Raw genomic sequence first — 19804 nt, 5'->3', positions numbered from 1 at the left:
AAGAATGAAAAGCATTTACATTTTCAAGGGGAAAAAAGTAATTGGAAGTAAATTCACAGAACTTTAAAATTTTCTAGATACTGATGGAACTCAGTTGGGGGTATAGAAATTCTACTAGTGGCAAATCTTAACATGCAATTGAAACAAATTTTTATCTTGTGCTGTGTAATGGTGAGAATTCTTCAAAAGTTTCACATTAAGTATGCCGTTAGGTGTAGGTTTTTGGGTGACATTTTTGTCAGAGTAAGAAAACTGATCTCTATTTCTAGTTTATTAAGAGTTTGTCATAACTGTTAAATTATAAACAGTGGTCTTCTGCATGTTAGAATAACCATGTGGTTACCTCTTTAAAATAATTAATGCAGTAGATTATATTGATAAATCTTTCTGATAATGAATCATCCTGGCCTAAATCTTACTTGAACAGGGTGTTTTATTGTATTATCTTTTGGTTTTTTTATTTTTTTAAGGTTGCCTTAAAGTGTATTTTGGTAGACTTCCTTTTTATAGGTATTGATTTAAATAATTACTTTCAGAAATGTTTCTTTGAAAAGCTAAAAATGCAAAGGTTTTCCTTTCATTTTATTTCAAATATAGTAATTACCTAGGAATAAGGATTCTCCGTTTTCTGTCTATTGAGAATGAAAATATCCACAGAACATAAACCTAAAACATCTCATTTTCCTGTTTCTAAACTCTGTGAGGCCTATCACTTTCCCATGAGTTATGATCAGGCTGAGCTTCTCTCCCTTCCTAGGCTCCATGGTGTGGTATGACCTCAGTCCTCCTTGGTATGGGTCTCCCACCCCCACTTTGTTGATTTTTCAGGCAGCAGAAGTTGGCAACAACCACATTGTCAGTGCTCACCTCATGCCCATTATTCAGGCACCCCTCAGTCGGGCTGCTCACTCCCACATTAAGCAACAATAGTGTTCCCATTTCACCTACATTACCTATCCTTCTCCCAAGCAAAGCAGAAAATCTAGCACATTTTCATTGTCCTTTGAGATAATCTCACCTGTTTTCCTTGTTTTTATTGTATAAAATTTACTTTCACCTTTTTTGATCAATAGAAAATGTGGTCCATATTGTTTTTACAAGCAATATTTAGTTGAATTAGCTATCATTTTCCCTTTTTTTCCACCATTTATTTATTCGTGTAATAAATCCTTATGCATGACTTCTATTGGCCTGCCATGTTATAGGTACTTGGAAATGCAGCACTGAACAGAACAGACAAGTCCCTGAACTCATATAATTGACATTCTAGTAAGAGGAGAGAAAGAAAAACCAGTAAACTAGTAAATATATAATATATCAAATAAAGATAACTGCTATGGAGAAAAATACGAGTATAAGGGTTATTATTGATCTAGGTCGTCAGATAAGAGATCACAGATGAAGTGATATTTGAATGGGTACTTGAAGGAAGTCGGGGAGAAAAGAATCCCAGGCAGAGGGAACAGTATATACCACATGAGGTTCAAGAAACATCAAACAGTCGTGAGTTGTTGGAGCAGAATGAGAAAGAAAAGTATGGTGGTAGATGGAGGCAGAGATGGTGAGTGGGAGTGGGGGGAAATCATGTAAGACTTTCAGACTACTGTAAGCACTTTGGCATTTACTCTAAGCGAGATGGGATGCCATCAGAGGGGCTTCAACAGAGAATTGTCATGTTCTTGTTTAGCAAGACCAAGATCCTGATGGTTGGCTTATATTTTTAGAGATAAGGGGATTCAAGAACAGAAGCATGTAGATAAATTAAGAAACTATTATAATAGCCTAGATAAGAAATGTTGGTGGCTTGGATGAGGGAGATAAAGATGGAGATGGTAAGAAGTGATCACCTTCTGGATATAATTTAAAGGTATGTCTGAGAGGATTGGTTGATGGATTGGTTAGGGTATGAATGAAAGGCCTGGAAATATGGAAGAATGAAGGTGATATTGACTGAAATAACCAAGACTGTGGAATGAGCAGGTTAGGAGGATAAAATCAAAAGTTTAATTGTAGATTTATAAGTTTGACAGTCCTATAAAACATCCAAGGGAATTATTAGTCAATTTGGTTAATTGGATATGAGCCTCTAGTTCAAGGAAGTGGTCTGACTTAAAGTTATATATTTTGGGAACATAGTCATCTAGATATTAATGTCACAGTACTGAATGAGATCACCTAGGGAATCAGCATAGATAGAGAAAGGAGGAGGATAAGTCCTAGAGATATTGCAATGTTACAGGGTTGGAAAAATGAAGAGAGTACAGCAAAATAGATTAAAATGAAGTGCCCCGTGGGTGGGAATCAATAGACAATGGTGTCCAAATACAAAATTAAGATATTTAAATTTCAATTGAAAATTTGGAACATTTAATGTTTCAAAGAATGATCCATTGTGTCATATGTTGTTTATAGGTCAAATGAGATGATTAAGAAGTAACTTCCAGGGGCCAGCCCCATACCCCAGTGGTTAAGTTCACATGCTCTGCTTTGGCGGCCCGGGGTTTTGCCAGTTTGGATCCTGGGCACAGACCTAGTACCACTCATCAAGCCAGGTTGAGGTGGTGTCCCACATAGCAGGACTAGAAGGACTTACAGCTAGAATATACAACTATGTACTGGGGGGCTTTGGGGAGAAGAAGAAGAAAAAAAAGGAAGATTGGCAACAGATGTTAGCTCAAGGCCAATCTTTAAAAAAAAATAACCACCAGATTTAGCGTGTGGAAGTCATTAGTAACCAGGACAAAAATTATTTCACTGGAGTAGTTGCGGTTAAAGCCTGATTTGAATGGGTTTAACAAAATAGACAAAGAGGAATCAGAGATAAGAGTATAATGCAATCCCTTCAAGAAGTTTTGCTTTAAAGGGGAGCAGAGAAATGGGTTAATAATTACAGAGATAATAAGTGGATTAGTCAGAAGAGAGTATTTTTTTAAGAGGTGAGAATTTCAGCATGTATTTAACATGATTCTTGTCTTCTGGCAAAAATAGCGGCTTTAGTAATTATTTAAATTAGAACTTTTAGGCAGTAAACTCTGTTTTTATATGGCCCTCATACACACACACACACACACACACACACACACACACACACACAGACTTTAGTGGTAGTTTAGCTGGGTATCAAATTCTAAAAGGATAGTTATTTCTCTAAGACTTTAAAGGTCTTCGTTTGTGTCCTGGCACCTGTTGTTGCTGAGGAAAAATTCTTCTACTGGTCCATTTGAGTTCTTTAGTGGGTAATCTGCCTCTTATTTAAAGTAGCTTTAAACATTTTTTTCTTTATCCTGATACCCTATTGTGGATTTACTTTTTATTTATACTACTCAGTGATTACTGTGGGCTTTTAATCTGAAAACTCATTCCATTCTTTAATTTTGTAAAATTATTAGTAATAACCTTTTCCAAAACTGATTCTCTGCAATTAAATTAAATTCTCTCCTTCTGGAATTCCGTCATATGTGTGTTAGAGATTCTGAGTCTGCCCTCTTTGGCAGGTAATTGCTCTTTCACATTTTCAAGTTCTACCATCTTAAGTAAAAAAATAATAAACCTACCATTGCAGTATTTGGCACAGAGGAGCAAGTTCAAAGTATAAATTTGCAGTGCCACATTGACCAGCATTTCTGGCATTCGTTATTTTTTAAGGTTATCTTTAAGGCTAATAACGCAATATCAGGTAGCTGGTCTCAAAATCAAGTGAAGGATAAAAGCCTAAGGGTGGTCTGATATCAGCCTGGCAAAATCAAACTGATTAAAATGCTCTCTCCCATTTTCTCTTCCTGCTGTACTGTCATCTCTAGAGAATAATGAGGAAGCTTTCCTTAAAAAGATATGCGTGTAAAAGCAGAAAGAAAAAAGATAGGAGCTCCAACAAAGAAAGGAACCCAACAAAAAGTGAGAGGACATACATAGGTAAATCACATTAAATGTTTCAAAGAAGTACCCCCACTAATTCTCAAATAAATACAAATGAAAACAATAGAAGATATTTTTATCCATCGAATTAGCAGTGATGCAAGGAAAAGAAAATTTTTGCTGACAATTACTTAGTGAACTTGAAGTTCTCTGCTGGTGTGGTCTGAGTCTAAATTAGGACAGTTTGAAAGCAATTGAGTGATGTTTATAAAAACTTTCATAAATGTTCTACCCCTTCATGCAGCAACATTGCTTCTGGGAATCAACCATTAGGCAATAAATGGAAACACAGGCCAATCCCCTCCCCTTCAAGAGATGCTTATTGTAGCATTACTTAGGATATTGAAAAACTAGAAGCAGTCTGTATCAATGGACTACAAACATTTTTGACTGCTACCACAGTAAGAAAATATTGGGTCTGCAGAGTCAGTAGACCTATATATGCATTGAAATGATTCATGTAAAGAAGCTGTCTGTTCATTTCCATTCCATTCTTCTTAGTCTGTTCTGGCTGCTGTAACAGAAATACCACAGACTGAGTGGCTTATAAGCAATGGAAATTTATTTCTCATAATTCTGGAGGCTGAGAAGTTCAAGATCAAGGTGCTGGCAAATTCAATGTCTGCTGAGTGCCCATTTCTTGATTCATAGATGGCTTTCTCTTTTTTGCTTTTTGTCTTTTTTGCTGTGTCCTCACATGGCAGAAGGGTGGAGGAGCCGTCTCGGACCACTTTTATAAGGTCACTAATCCCACTCATGAAGGCTCCACCCTCATGATCTAATCACCTGAAAGGCCCCACCTCCAAATACCATCACGTTGGGGATTAGGTTTCAACATGAATTTGGGATAGGAGGTGGGAGGCAAACATTCAGAGCACCATTTCACTCGTTTAAGCAAGCCAACCAACAAAGCTGGGTTTGACCCGCTAAATTGATCTCACGGCCTAATAATAGATGTGACTCACAGTTTGAAAACCACTGACCTGAATGGCCAGTAATAGGAATATGATGGAATATTAATTAATGCAGCCATTAAATTTTATGTTGAGTTATTTATTTATTTATTTGTTTATTTATTTTGAGGAAGATTAGCCCTGAGCTAACTACTGCCAATCCTCCTCTTTTTGCTGAGGAAGACTGGCCCTGAGCTAACATCCGTGCCCATCTTCCTCTACTTTATACGTGGGACGCCTACCACAGCATGGCTTTTGCCAAGCGGTGCTATGTCTGCACCCGGGATCTGAACCGGCAAACCCTGGGCTACGGAGAAGTGGAACGTGCGAACTTAACCACTGTGCAGCCAGGCCGGTCCCCTGTTTATTTTTGTTTTGGGGTAGTTGGTGGGGGGTAGTACTGTGCTCCTTCAGCCAGCAAGGAAGAGGATGTTTCTGTATAACCCCGTGTAATGGGGATGTACATAATGACGCCAGGTCTTTGTTGCTGTGCCTAGCCATTCTCATGTAGCTGTCTGTCAAGACATCATGGGTCCTTCACGGATTCTTTTACGATGTCTTCAAGCTCCTTCTCCTCTTACCCGCAACTTCTCCAAGCTGATAGAATCTGCTTGGGTCACTCAACATTTAATTTCAAACCTTTCCTGTTGGTATTAGGACTTCATTCTCAATCTAATCAGTTAATATCTGCTGACCAGGTTGATTTCATTTGAATCAACAAAGAATTGCTAAAAGCTGCATTTCCTAGAAAAAGTGGCAATCTAATTGGCAGGTGCTTAAGAGACGCTAATGTTAAATGGAAAAAGAAAAATCAAAAATAAACAAAAAAAGAGACAGCTTTTTGTATGGGGTCTGTTGTCAATTTTCTCTAGAAATGTTGTTAGCAAGAGAGTGACAGAAAAAGAATCCAGAATTTGTTTTACATTATATTAATACTTACCAAATTTCTACACAGCAAGTCTTGTGCATGTATAATCAGAAAAAAAAAAATCAGAATTGGCTCTGGGGAAAACGATCATTTTACAAACCAGTATCTTGTACTCCTACTCTTGATTTAGCTCATCTTTGTGGTATAAATGTGAAGTTTCTGTGAATAAAATTCCGTTTGAAGCAGAAAGCTTCATGTTTGTCCCACTAACACTATATCAGAATACATGTGCAACATACAATTTGGTTTTGGGGCTGGGTACAAAAACCTGGGGAGATATAACCCACCAGTAGGCCAGGCTCCTTTTCTAATGTTTTGCACTTCCCTACTGTCTTTGTATAATCATTGTTTATTACCTATTTTTATTTATTTGATAAATCCCCCCAAAACTTGAGGTTTTGCAATTTGGTTTGGGATAGGGTGGGGGCAATGTCACTTGCTTTCTTATTAGACAAAAATAATGTTTCTAACTAGGATGGTCATTTCTGTGGGCCTTAATAATTCCCCAAATACAACTGCTCACAAGTTGTAAAGTGTCAAATATTTCTGGTTCTCACACACTACTAGGATTCATAAGTGTCTTAGAAAAGGAAGGAATATCTCTTACGGCTCATAAAACAGTCATGTCAGAATGTCATGTGTTCAGGTAAACTTTCTTTCTTTCTAGGTATCAAGGAGAAAATGTCAGCTTATGTTTTTACACAAGTATTGTGTGATTACACTTTCCCACTACTGTTTCAGTGGAACCTGAAAACTTAGACGAAAAACATATTTCAAGGATAAACTAGAAAGATATGAGCTGACTGGTTACTAAAACACTGGCTAGTTGGTCTTTTGCCAATGTTTAAACCCTCGTTATCTGGGATCTAACTTCATAGTGAGTTCCAGAAGTGGTCCACAGGTCTACGTAGCCCTCATCCATGTGTTTAGTGATCCGACCCATCAACATCCACACCAGTGGGAGTGGAGAAGGGGAAGGGGAGGAGATGTGCATTTCCCTGAGAGATGTGTATGCCACTTCTGCTCACGTCTTGCTAGCCGGAACTGAGTCATCTGACCACAGTTGGCTGCAAGGTTGTCTCTGAAATGTCATCTCTCAATGGATTCTATTACAAATTGAAAGCGGGGAGAATGAATGTTAGGGAACAATTAGTAAATTATCATATTATCACATTATACAATTGTAGTAATAATCCTATGGACAAGGAAAGTCATTTGAATGTTTTATTCAGAGGGGCATTATGATCATAAATGTGTTTTACAGCATAATTTTTATGTGAAAAATGGATTTGAGAGAGCCTGAGTGGGTGTTAGGAGGCTGTTCCTGAAGTCCAAGTGAGAGACGGTGGCTGGGACTTGGGCAACAGTGGAGAGGATAAAGGGAATGGAATGAATTCAGGAGATACTGAAGAGGTAATGTTGACAGATGACACGGGGGCATAGCAGGTAGAAGAGACATCCAGATAACTCCTACGTTTCTGGCTTGTGTTGCAAATGCTAGAGAAAGCCCAGGTTTGGGGATGAGGTGTCTATGGACCCCTGAGTTTAGCTTTGGAAATGAGCTTTAGAGGCATCTGTCAGACAGGCTGTTTCTACACATTGAAAATATGATTTCAAAATAAACTAAACACCAATTCACAGTCAGAGAAAGTCTCAGATCTAGTCATTGTTAACTAATTTATTCAAATGAATGTTCCCCTCTGGGGGTTCCTTATATTAAAAAGCTTTGTACATATGGCATGTCACAGAATGGTTTATTACAAACAAAGGAAAGTCAAACAGGCGGAGGGCGTCTTCTAACCAGCAAAAGGCCTTGCTAATTCTCACTGTGGTCATAAATCGTGTACATTCTTCTTGTGTTGATAGTGTGGACAGGACTGTTGGTGACACACAGGAATATTAGTCACGTAGCCTTGCATGTACAGCCACTCAGCCCACACTCAGTGATGGGAATCATCATGATTATTCTAACCATGTGAGGAGCTGCAGGAAACATGGGAAGTTCCAGAGCTAGAAAGCAGTCTTTTTGTTTCTTGTGTTGCTTATGTATGTAGTTCACTAAATGTTCAGTGTTTTGCACCTTTTAGTTGATTTGTGATATTTTTTCTTAGACCTACTTCCCTTTATTACAAAGTAATTAAAAAGAAACAGAAACCACACTATATAAATGTTGTGTCCTCCTGCCCAATCAACCAAAACATCCTTAGTTGATTAGGACTTTAGTGGGTTGGGAGTAGGAGACTAAACAATATATAGGAGGTACAAATGATTTTCTAGTCAACTACCTTGTGCCACTAGGACTATGGTTAAACATTTACAGTTAACTATGTTAGGATTTCCACTGGGCACTAATGTTTTGAAGTTCATTCATTTATCCTTCATTTAATAAATATCCAGTGTGCTACACTCTGGACACTTGGGCTACTTCAGTGAAAGGCCAGTGAACACAAGGAATAGATGCTTCGGCTCTCAGGAGCTTTCCTCTTGCACTCCTTAGAGAAGGCATGAGATTAGATTCAGATCAGTTTACTACTCTCTTCAACCCATCCCATTCGTAGCCTTTGTCAGATTCTCACACTTGGCCTTCTCAGCTGATCTGGCTGGCTCTCTGGTGATGCATCTCATGAGACTCCAGCCCAGGCCTGGCCTTCACTTCAGTTGGCAGAACCCAAAGGAGGACTGGGCAAAGGTTGAGGGGTTCATTATGTAAGACAATGGGCTGTGTGCCTTTATCTACCCTTCTGGTACCAGGTGTGTGTGTGTGATAGAGGGAGGGAGGGGAGAAAGAGAAGATAATTGGTTTGGGCAGGATTTTGCAAAGGTTTGTATATAAAAGCAGCAAGACCACGAAGCTAGAGATTAAGACATGCTAAGCTGTGACCAAGAAACTTTCACCATATTCCACCTTCATCTGCACTCTCTCTGCCAGATGTTAACCAAATTACTGTAATGTGGTCCACTTGCATATATGACTGAATGAAAAAGAAAATTTAAAAACTTCTTGCCATAAAGCCCGGAGGAAGCCATACAAGAATCCAGCCTCTATTTCAGGAATATTTGCCGGAATATTGGTTAGTATTCCCTTTTTGTTAACTTTGATTAAAAGGCTGATAGTCAAGTTGCTTTTTTTTTTTTTAACTTGCTTTTGCATTTTTGGATGTAACTCTCCAAGATGGCTGAGACAATTGCTTTCTTTCTCCTCCCACCTTATTCTTCCCTCTACTGGCTTAATTTCTCTTTGCTCCCCCTCTCCTTTCTACTGTAAGCAAAACTTCTTTTTTGTGTCCTGGAGTTTATAAAATATTAGACAAAGCCTCAGACTGCCTTCTTTCTTGTCTAATCACCATTAAGATATAATTTGGGTTTCCAAAGTTTGTTCTCTGAATGAAGGGCTGGTTTTCTGAGTATTTAAGCATCTGGTACATTTTGAGAAAGTCAACAGAGATTATAATTTGCTCTCAGGAAACACTTCAGGGTTTTAATTCTGCTCCGTGTTTTACATTTCAATGGTCAGTTTATATTTTAGAAGAATATTATGAAGAAGAAGTGACACCACAATTGCATGTTTGTTTTGCATTTTCTTCCAGGTTTTCTAAAGTCTTGGAGATGGTCATCACTTTGAAGAAAAGTAAAATCAGATTTTGTCTTTTTGTGCTTCTAGCCATCCCTCTTTGCTGATTTTCTCTGATGCTTTGGGTTTCTTACTGATGCCTGATTAAAGCTGTCCCATCATGCCTGATGTGATGGGAAACACCTCTTACCCTATCTCACTAAAAATCATTAAGATGAACTTTCAACAGAAGGACATGCTCCCACCCCCTCAAAACTCCCATTTTAAAATGGTGTTGGGGTCTTTCTTCATTCTCTCAACAATTCATTTAAACCTGAGTGTGCCAGGCACCATGCGAGGTAGTAGGGGAAACAAAAATGATCCTCAGGAGAGAGATGAGAAAATCACGGATATCTTACAGTGCTGTCATAGAAGTTTGTCAAGGCTGTTATGGAAGTAGAGAGGAGGGCCACCAAGCCTCACCTGGTAGGGATTTGGGGGTGTTGCTAGAAATGAGTCTAAATTGACATGACCTTGAGCTGAGGATTGAGGGAATGAGTATCAGAGATGGATGAAGTGCGAAGAGGACAGGAAGCAGAGGGGCCAGAGGTGTGAAAAACCTAGAACCTTCTGAGAAGATTTCTCTATTGGCAGAAGAAAGGGGAGGTTTGGGGAAATGCTGGAAGATAAGAAGAGAAAGGTAGAGAGAGACAAGATCAGATCACACAGGGCTGGATGTACCTTCCTAAGAGTTTGTCATTTGTCCTGGAGAGTTCAAAACAGAGGGAGCTGATCTGCAGTTTAAGAAAATCACTGCGGTGCCAGTGTGGAGAATAGATTTTTGCAAGGTTCTAACCAGGATTATTTTTGGAAATTTAGGCTCTGCTTGGTCCAGATTTGAAGGCTGGTTGTGAGTAAACTCCTTTTCTGTATTACTCCAAGGCTCTTGTCCTACTTCAAAGAAGGTGGCAAGGGGAACTTGGCCCCCATCGAGTCTGGGCAAGTGGCCGGCTGGCTGGGGCAGCCAGAGAGCCCAAGTCACCTCATGCCCGCACTTGTTATGATTTATTTGTACTGAATGCCTAGTGGTAAATGACACCATGTGTTATGGCATGTGTGAGCCTGAGAGTAAGTGTGGCTCTTTGCTCCTTGAAGTGCTCCTTGAAAATAGAGCGACAGTTGAAGACAACATGGTGTACTAAAAAAGCCCGTTGCACCAGGGACAGAAGAGCTGGGTGCTTCTTCCAGCTCAGCTGTACCAGCAGAGGGGTCTTATACACATCGATTCATCTCTCTAGGTTTTGCTTACCTCATCTATAAAATGTGACCTTTACACTAACATGGTCTTTAGGGCCCCATCCAGCTCCCGGGCTCTCTGATTGTGATTCAACTTCCTGCTGGTTCCCTGGCCCCCATCATCACAAACCTCAGGCTTCTAGACATTCGGATGAATAGAGAAACTAGTAAAGCCATTTATCTTTAAACTATTTGTAGCTTAAGGAATCAAAACTAGTGAGCATGGAAAATAATTTTCAAAGGAAAAATTGTGATTCATGTTCTGTCTTATGCCACTGATAAAAGAGAAGTGGAAAGCCACTTGCACACATCTTCCTTTGTTTTTTCCTTCTTTTACTGCTGACTTTTTCTGCTTGTCCGCCCTGCAAAAGTAGAAAGGCGATGAAATGGGGATCTGAGGGGACTGAGGGTGAGACACTGATGGGGAAGGCTGACCTGTGGGAAGCTGCATTCTGCCACCTGCCGAAGGAGCAATGCAGCCTTTACTTGGCATAAGCAGCCATTCAGATGGGTCCTACGCAGAATTTTGACTTAACTGCGACCTTCTTTGCCTTTGTTAAATTCTCTGGCACCTATACCCAGCACCCTCAGGGAACGTCCTGGCTGCCCCAAATTCAGCCGTAGGGCCATCTTCTAACCCCCAAAGTACCCTCTGCTCTTTTTTACCCAAACTAACTTCTTCTAAAGATCCAGAAACTGTAGCTAAATGGTGTTGTGGGTATTCTTAGGTTGGGAGGAGGGGGAGAGCTTCTAGTGCCTCTGGCTTACCGTCTACCCACCAACACCCCCCCCCAAACACACACACGTGCACGCACGTACACACACAGAGCACACATCTGTTCACTCATCAAATCCTGCAAGGCACCTTAGTGGTGGGGCAGAGGGATAAATAGATGGAGTGGGTCTGGGTCTTGCCCTGAGGAACTTTACAGATAGCAACACAGGCACTGAGAACTCATTTATTCCACAGACAGGGGTTCATAATCTTGTGACTTTGATTCTGTGGCGCATTGTATAGCAGAGGTTAAAAAAAAATCAGTGTGTTGGGCCGGCCTGGTGGCACGGCGGTTAAGTTTGCATGTTCTGCTTCTCGCTGGCCCAGGGTTAGCTGGTTCGGATCCTGGGTGCGGACATGGCACCAGTTGGCAAAAAGCCATGCTGTGGTAGGCGTCCCACATATAAAGTAAAGGAAGATGGGCATGGATGTTAGCTCAGGGACAGTCTTCCTCAGAAAAAAAGAGGAGGATTGGCAGTAGTTAGCTCAGGGCTAATCTTCCTCAAAAAAAAGAAAAAAATCAGTGTGTAGACATGGAGGAGTGAACAGTTAAGTTTCAGGGGAGTGTAGAAGGTTTCATGGAGGCGACCATCTTTGATCGTAATTTTGAAAAGTAAATAGGTTTGTGATTTGTCTGGCAGCGGGCTTGAAGGTAAAGGAAGATAGACCGAGAAGGAGGATGTTTCAAGTCTAGAAAAAAGAAAAGGCAGTGGGGCTAGGATTCGGGGAGGAGGATCTACATTCCAGAGAGAACTCTCGGGTAGAATCACCTCCTTAGGGTGACAAGTTACATATGAGAGGGAATGGCATTACCAAGCCATCTAGTTCAGGTAACTGGGGAACCCTAATTTCATTAAGCAAGATAGGAAATATGAGAGATGGAGCTGTTTGCTCATTAGGTAGGAGTGGGCAGCTAGGAGAGGCTGAGTTCAGTTTGGACAGGAGTTATTTCAGATGCTTATGGGCAGCAGGTGAATTATTTCCCCATATCAGGCACCTGCCCTCTGGTTCTTTAGCATTTTTACATGATGTTCTGTGTAAACTGCCACGCTGGGGATACCCTGTAGCTTTTCTTCCTCCTTTGGAAGTAAAATTTTAACTGGTAACACGATCACAAGTGGTAGAAAGTGAAAAATTCATTTGAATCATTTTTCAGTTTGATGGCGGGGGGGTGGATGTTTTCTTACTGTTCTACAAGATGTGAAATAACTGATTTCGCTCAATCAGATTGCAATGAAAAAGCATTTAATTGTTCCTTTGACTTCTTGTGAGGTGGACAGTCTCCGTGAATCAATAGTGGTTCAGGGTTCGGCTCGGCCTGCTCGTTCCAACCCTCATTCACCAGCCTACTGATTTAGGAGAAACATGACCAAGTCATTGAATTACCGTTTCCTGAGTTGTGCTCTGATGGTCCCATGGGGTGGTAAACATAAAGCTCCTGAGAATCAAACGTTTAATTCAAGAAGACTGAAAACAAACTTTGCTGAGCCAAGATGTTAGGTTTACAAGGACATGTTACAAAGATAGCCTGTGCTTCCCCCTTCTGCGCCACCTTTTCCTCCATCAATACATGCCCGTTGTCCTTATCTTCTCCCTACCCTAGTCTGTCATAGATTTTGACCTTGGTTTTGATTTACCTTCCATTGACACATGTCTGCTTTTTAACTTCCTGGTTTAACCTGAGGTTAAGATGAGCAGCAAGGCCAGCAAACTGAGTTATATAGGGTTTCTTACTTCCCTGGGGAATCATCTCTTGTCCAGATTTACGTGTTCAAAAATAAATTGCATCAGTTGATTCAGAGGTGATCAGACTCTAGAGGCCCGATTTATACTTACCAAACGCAGGAGATGGGCCAGTGTACCAGAATGCCAGTACATTTGTTTATCCTCTATTTCAGCTGTCAAACAATTTCATTTCAGCCCATTATTGTATTCGTTTTCCAGAAAGAGAGAAAACCCAGAAAACAAGATAAGAATCAGAAGGTCATTTGGCAATTATAGAATTGGAATAGAGAAAACTAAGTGACTTCAGGGGAGAGCATCACCAAATTCTGAAAGATTATTGTACCTGTCTCTGTATTGGGGCATTCTTCTTGGTCCCAGGTAGTTGGAGGAGACAAAGCCATAAATTATTTACTATCTAATTTTTTTCAACATTCTTCATCAATCATTAATTGATTACACTAGATTACCTCTGAAGTCTCCTCCACCTCCAAATTTCTATGGTCTGCTAAAAATCCCCTCTCCATGTGGACATGTTTTGGTGGTGACTGATAATTATCTTCCTGATTGGTGTTTGGAAAGTCAATGTCAGGCTCTATTACAGACTTTTAGAGGCTCTATTAGTTTTCTGTTGCTTCTATAACACATTACCATAAACTTAGTAGCTTATAGAAACACCCATTTATTACCTTGGTTCTGTAAGTGAGCGGTCTGGACACCGTAGTGCAACTGGATTCTCTGCTTAGAGTTCACAAGGCTGAAATCAAACTGCCCTGAGGGCTGCATTACCTTCCGGAGGCTCTGGGGGTGAATTTGCTTCCAAGTTCATTTGGGTTGTTGACTGAGCTCAGTTCCTTGCTGTTGTAGCACTGTCTTCCCCATTTCCTTGCTGGCTGTCAGCTAGAAGCTCTTTTTTTGCTCCTAGAGCCTGCCTGCATTGCATCTCATGTTTCCACGTGGTCCGCTCCAGCAACAGCAGGTCAAGTCCCTCGCAAGTTTCTCATCTCTCTGACTTCACCTTCTGCCACATCTCACTGACTGACTTCCTCTCCTGCTCTTACAGGCTAATGTGGTTGCAGTGATTTGCCCAGATAATCCAGAATAATCTACCTACTTTAAAATCAGTTGATTAGTAACCTTAGTTTCATCTTCAGAGCCTCTTCAGCACAGTACCTAGATAGGTTTGGTTGAATAACCAGAGATGGTAATCTTTGGGGACCTCTTTAGCATTCTGCCTACCGAGTGTCAGCAGCAGCACTTTGAAATAATATTTTGTCATTTCTTGAGTGATCATATGTGTGGATGGCTGATTTCATTGGTTTATATGCATTCTTTTTATTTGCCATTTCATAGTCTAGTATTTTCTGACCCTGCCTTCATATTTCAGTATTTCAACCACTTGGCATAGAAAGTTCTCTGTTGCAAAAAGTATGTTTACTGGTTGGTTGAATGGGGGAGAATGACATTGTTTCTCTCTCCCTCTCCTCAGCTGAAAGGCTCCTTCGGGCAGGTGAGCTCAGTTTTCACAGACTTCAAAATCATAGCACATTTGGTTTGCACTAGGTCAGTGCTTCTCCGTTTATCTATGGTAAGACCAGGACATTTGTTTGTTAAGTTCCTGGGTGGTTCTAGTGCACAGCCAAGGCTGAGAACTATTGATATGTGCTGACGTTCTATTTTGGATATAAGGAAACTGAGGCCGAGGGTGAGAAATGACTCGCTTAAAGTCCCATAAGTAGGGAGAGATCTGGTGCTCGAATTCCAAATTCTGTCCCACAAACTAAAGGTTTATCATTTAACTGCATGTAGACTTCAGCGCTCGATGACTATGTGCAAAATGAGTGTTGCAAAGGTCTAGGACACCCTGTTTCTTGATTCAGTAGCAAGATTATTCCTTTCTAAGACTTTAAGAAACTATTAGACCTTGCAAATTAACTGTTTAAAGGTCTCTTCTCAACAGTGTGGCCTGCTCATGAGCAATAGTAAGCACTATTCTGCACTAGCCACAGAACTGGCCCCACGGACGTCCACATCTCTCAGTGTTCCAGAGCTGCACAGTCCCAATTCAGTAACCACTAGCTGCATGTGGCTATTGAGCTGGAAATGTGCCTAGTGCCAATTGCAATGTGCTGTGAGTGTTAAACACGCAGCCGATATATAGACTTAGTATGAAAAAAAGAGTATAAAATATCTCATTAATAGTTCTCATATTTATTACATCTTGAAATGATAATATTTTGGATATATAGGGTTAAATAAGATATTTATTTTTTCCATGTAATTTAAACATCTTCATCATATAGTTTAGCCCTTAGTAAGATACTGTATTATGTATTTCTTCATTTATTAGATGGCTAAGTTTCTATCACAAAAACCTAGTGAAGCGTGAACTTTGTCTTGGACTTCTTGATTCTGTTGGGGGAGGTGTTGGGGGAGAAGCTAGAAGAGTGATAGATACGCATGAGCCTTCAGTGTAGTACATAGGGATGTGGACTAACAGACTTTTAGAACTGGAAGGGAGCTTAGAGACCAGATACTAGTACTCCTTTCATGATATAGATGAGAAAACTGAGATTCAAAAGAATTAAATGAGTTAACTAAGGTCTCTCCAAAGAGCTAGGACTAGTACCCGAGCCTTCTGCCCCAATCTGTGATCTTTTTCTGCTTTGTCTTTTTTACTTGACTCTTCAGATAAATAATACCATTCTCTAGAGGGAGAATGTCTCTAAATATTCTTAAATCATCACTTCTCAAACGTTTTTTAAGTATTATTAATATTTACAATAACTTTTATGGAAAACCATCTAGTAAACATTATTGTTGCATGAGTAACCAAAAAAAGAGAAAGAGGGGAGGAAGTAGGAAAAATCCAGAATCCCACTCCTCTAATAAACCAACTGTTTTCATTTACACTGGTTACTTTTTTTATTAAGGTAACATTGATTTATAACATTATATAAATCTCAGGCAGACATCAGTGTATTTTGACTCCTGTATAGACTACATTGTGTTCACCACCAGAAGTCTAGTTCAAATACAGTTCCAGTACAAATGTGCCATTTTACCCCTTTGGCCCTCCTGTACCCTTCTTTCTCTCCAATAACCACCAATCTATTCTTTTATCTATGTGTTTGTCTGTTTATCTTCCACATATGAGTAAATCATATAGTATTTGTCTTTTTCCATCTGACTTATTTCACTTAGCAAAATACCCTCCAGGTCTATCCATGTTGTCACAAAGGGCAAGGTTTCATCTTTTTTATGGCTGAGTAGTATTCCACTGTATATCTCTCTCTATCTATCTTTCTTTCATCTATCTATCTTTATACATACATACATACCACATCTTCTTCATCCATTCATCTATCAATGAATACTTAGGTTGTTTCTAAGTCCTGTCTATTATGAATAATGCTGCAATGAACATAGGGGTGCATATATCTTTTCAAAGTAGTGTTTTTGTGTTCTTTGGACAAATACCCAGAAGTGGAATAGGTAGACCATTTGGTAGTTCTATTTTTAATTTTTTGAGGAATCTCCATACTGTTTTCCATAGTGGCTATACCAATTTACATTCCTACCAGCAGTCTAAGACAGTTCTCTCTTCTATACATCCTCTCAAACACTTGTTATTTCTTATCTTTTTAATAATAGCCATTCTGAAGGGTGTGAGGTGTTATCTCATTATGGTTTTGATTTGCATTTCCCTAATAATTAGTGATATTGAACGTCTTTTCGTGGACCTGCTGGCCATCTGTATATCTTCTTTGGAAAAATGTTCAGATCCTCTACCCATATTTGGTTGTTTGGTTTTTTGTTGTTATTGTTGAGTCATATAGCTTTTTTTTGGTTCTTGAGTTGTATGAGTTCTTTAAATTTTTTGGATATTGACCCTTTGTCAGATATATGATTGGCAAATATCTTCTCCCAGTTGGTAAGTTGTCTTTTCATTTTGTTGATTTTTTTTAATTCAATTAATTTACGCTAACACAAAAAAAAAGATTTACCCATTTCTCCCACTCCCTATCTCCTGCCTCTGGTAACCACTAACCTATTCTCTGCATCTATGAGCTTGGGTTTTTTTTTCTGATATATATATTTTAGATTCCACACATGAGAGTTAATATAGTATTTGTCCTTCTCTTTTTGGCTTATTTCACTTAGCATAATGCCCTTGAGGTCCATCATGTTGTCACAAATGGCAAGATTTCATTCGTTTTTATGGCTGGATAATATTCCATTGTGTGTGTGTGTGTGTATATATATATATATATATATATATATATATATATATATATACATATACATATACCACAATTTTTTTCCATTCATCTGTTGATGGACACAGAGGTTGTTTCTATATTTTACCTGTTATAAGTAATGCTGCAATGAACATAGAGGTGCATTTATCTTTTTGAGTTAGTGTTTTCATTTTGTTCTGACAAATACTCAGAAGTGGAATTGCTGGATCATATGGTAGTTGTATTTTTAATTTTTGGAGGCACCTCCATATTGTTTTCATAGTGGCTGCACCAATTTAGATTCCCACCAACAGTGCACAAGGGTTCCCTTTTCTCCACATCTTCGTCAACACTTTTTATTTCTAGTCTTTTTGATAATAGCCATTCCAGCAAGTATGAGGTGATATCTCATTGTGATTTTAAGTTGTGTTTCTCTGATGATTAGTGATGTGGAGCATCTTCTCATGTACCTGTTGGCCATCTGTATGTCTTCTTTGGAAAAATGTCTATTCAGGTCTTCTGCCCATTTTTTAATAGGGTTGTTTGTATTTTTGCTATTGAGTTTTATGAGTTCTTTATATATTTTGGATATTAGCCCCATATCGGGTAGATGATTTGCAAATATTTTCTCCCATTCAGTAGGTTGCTTTTTCATTTTGTTGATGGTTTCCTTTGCTGTGCAGAAGCTACTTAGTTTGATGTAGCCCCAGTTCTTTATTTTTGCTTTTGTTGCTTTTGCTTTTGGTATCAGATTCAAAAATCATTGCCAAGACCAATGTCAAAGAGCTTACCACTTGTTTTCTCCTAGCAGTTTTATGGTTTCGGGTCTTAGTCTTTAATCAATTTTGAGTTAAGTTTTGCATATAGTGTAAGATAGTGGTCCAGCTTCATTCTTTTGCATGTGGCTGTCTAGTTTTCCCAGCACCATTTATTGAAGAGACTGTCCTTTCCCCATTGTATATTCTTGGCTCCTTTTTTGTAAATTAATTGACCATATGTGTGTGGGTTTATTTCTGTGCTCTCTTTTCTGTTCCATTGATCTATATGTCTGTTTCTATGTTAATATCATACTGTTTTAATTACTATAGCTTTGTAATGTAGTTTGAAATCAGAGAGCATGAGGCCTCCAGCTTTGTTCTCTCTCAAATTGCTTTCACTGTTGGGAGTCTTTTATGGTTTCATACAAATTTTAGGATTGTTGGTTCTATTTCTGTGAAAAATGCCATTGGAATTTTGGTAGAGATTGCATTGAATCTGTATATTGCTTTTGGTAGAATTGACATTTTAATGATATTAATTCATCCAATCTGTGAGCAGAGAATATCTTTCCATATATTTGTGTCTTCTTCAATTTCTTTCATTAATGTCTTGTAGTTTTCAATATAAGACTTTCGCTTCCTTGGTTAAATTTATTCCTGGGTATTTTATTTTTTTGATGCAATTGTAAATGAGATTGTTTTCTTAATTTCTTTCTGGTAGTTCATTATTAGTGTATAGAAATACAACAGATTTTTGTGTATTGATTTTTTATCTTGTAACTTTACTGAATTCGTTTGTTAGTTCTAACAGTTTTTTGGTGGAGTTTTAGGGTTTTCTATATATAATATCATGTTATCTGCAAATAGTGACAGTTTGACTTCTTCCTTTCCAATTTGGATGCCTTTTCTTTCTTTCTTTCTTTCTTTCTTTCTTTTTTTTTTTTTTTTGCCTAGTTGCTCTGGCTAGGACTTCCAATACTATGTTGAATAAAAGTGGTGAGAGTGGGCATCCTTGTCTTATTTCTGATCTTAGAGGAAAAGCTTTCAGCTTTCATCATTGAATATGATGTTAGCTGTGGGTTTGGCATATATGGCCTTTAGTATGTTGGGTTATGTTCCCTCTGTGCCTACTTTGTTGAGAGTTTTTATCATAAAGGGATATTGAATTTTGTCAAATGTTTTTATACACCTATTAAGATGTTCATGTGACTTTTATCTTTCATTTTGTTAATGTAGTGTATCAAATCGACTGATTTGTGGGTGTTAAACCATACTTGCATCCCGGAATAAATCTCACATGATCATGGAATATGATCCTTTTAATATATTGTCGAATTTGGTTTGCTAATATTTTGTTGAGGATTTTTGCATCTATGTTCATCAGGGATATTGGCCTGTGATTTTCTTTTCTGATGGCATCCTTGTCTGGTTTTGGTTTCAGGGTAATGCTGGCCTCGTAAAATGAGTTTGGAAGAGTTCCTTCCTCTTCTATTTGTGGAAGAGTTTGAGAAGGATTAGTGTTAATTCTTCTTTGAATGTTGGGTAGAATTCACCAGTGAAGCTGCTTGGTCCTGAACTTTTTTTTTGTTGGGAGGTTTTTGATTACTGGTTTAATCTCCTTACTAGTAATCAATCTGTTCAGATTTTCTATTTCATTATGATTCAG

The 19804-nt window shown here is 38.8% G+C and overlaps 1 protein-coding gene across 3 annotated transcripts in view; it reads left to right on the top strand.

The window, feature by feature from the left end:
* Positions 1–19804, top strand: part of GHR (growth hormone receptor) — a 245225-nt gene that overhangs the window by 82876 nt on the left and 142545 nt on the right. Inside the window, exon 1 of one of the 3 annotated variants that reach the window (XM_014855167.3) lies at positions 8730–8867. The exons of the other annotated variants lie outside the window; for them this stretch is intronic. The gene's annotated coding sequence lies outside the window, so the exon portion shown is untranslated. Of the gene's footprint in view, positions 1–8729; positions 8868–19804 lie in introns of those variants that run through there. 3 annotated transcript variants of the gene reach the window in all.

Source organism: Equus asinus, chromosome 10 (genome assembly GCF_041296235.1).
Source record: "Equus asinus isolate D_3611 breed Donkey chromosome 10, EquAss-T2T_v2, whole genome shotgun sequence".
Taxonomy (NCBI): Eukaryota; Metazoa; Chordata; class Mammalia; order Perissodactyla; family Equidae; genus Equus; species Equus asinus.
This window is presented reverse-complemented; position numbering and strand designations above follow the sequence as displayed.